This window comes from Etheostoma cragini, chromosome 2, assembly GCF_013103735.1.
Source record: "Etheostoma cragini isolate CJK2018 chromosome 2, CSU_Ecrag_1.0, whole genome shotgun sequence".
In the NCBI taxonomy this organism is placed as follows: domain Eukaryota; kingdom Metazoa; phylum Chordata; class Actinopteri; order Perciformes; family Percidae; genus Etheostoma; species Etheostoma cragini.
In genome coordinates this window covers 4,258,737-4,259,849 of record NC_048408.1, presented here as the reverse complement: position 1 = coordinate 4,259,849, position 1,113 = coordinate 4,258,737, and the positions used below count along the sequence as shown (strand labels likewise).

Genomic DNA, 1,113 nt, shown 5'->3' with positions numbered 1-1,113 from the left:
CCCTATGTTAAAATACAGGGGACATAAGTATTCACCCCCCTATGTTAAAATACAGGGGACATAAGTATACACCCCCCTTATGTTAAATTCCCATAGAGGCAGGCAGGTTTTTATGATGAAAGGCCAGTTATTTGATGGATCCAGGAGGCATCTATGCACTATGCTGATAAAGTTCCTTTGGCCCTAGGAATTAAAATAGCAACACATCACTCACCCTTCAACATATCTAGAGATTGGCATGGGGTACTTTCCATGAGATCATCTCTTAATTTACAATACATTCTTCATTCCCAAGAATGACTAATGTAATTTTCTTTTTTGAATTAAGGAATTTAGATCAATTCCAAAAAGATGTTTTTTTCATTCCTCTTTTTAGTCAAATGTAGTACTTATGAGCACAACTGTATATGTAAAATAAAAACATGGGACATGTAAAGAAACTGTTTAACCATGTTGAAGGGTGGGGGGATGATAGCAATACAAATATTTTAGTATACAGTATTATTTGTTGTAATTACACCATTTGTATAGGCCTTCTCAAAGTGATTTACACAATAACAAAGAAAAATGTCTGAAAGGGAATACCCCACAGGAAGGAAGAAAGGGTTTCCAGCCGATGTTTCTCGTAGGTTACTCAAACAAAACCACTTAATGTTGGTGACAGTAGACCATGAAGGGTTCCCACTCGTTGTTACCTTAGGTGGCAGGCCCACTCTGTGGAAGCGTCGTCCCACCTTGGGGACTTTCTCTAAGGCGTACTTCTTGCCCCTGGATTTGGCTCTGTCGATGGCGCTGTAGTGGAATGTGTCACTGGCCAGATACACCACCTGATAAGAAAGGAAGCCACTCGCTTACCACTGGTTCAGTTGTACCTTGTGACCACTGCTGGAAAGTTTCTCTTACAGCTAGAAAAACTATCACATCTACATACACTGAATATGCAGCTTCAATACACAATTCACAGGAGTTCTGAATGGAGTCTGATTACAGTCAAACGGTGACGACATGTTGCAAATTCACAAACTTTTAAATGCAATTACATGCATGCTCTTAAGAGCCCCCACCTTGGTTTTCGGCACCACTCCCAGGCCGAGCTTGGTATCAACCAGAGAG

The 1,113-nt window shown here is 40.6% G+C and overlaps 1 protein-coding gene across 1 annotated transcript in view; it reads left to right on the top strand.

The window, feature by feature from the left end:
* The window catches only part of pi4k2b (phosphatidylinositol 4-kinase type 2 beta), a 17,098-nt gene that overhangs the window by 10,136 nt on the left and 5,849 nt on the right, over positions 1-1,113 (top strand). The gene's annotated exons all lie outside the window — the stretch shown is intronic.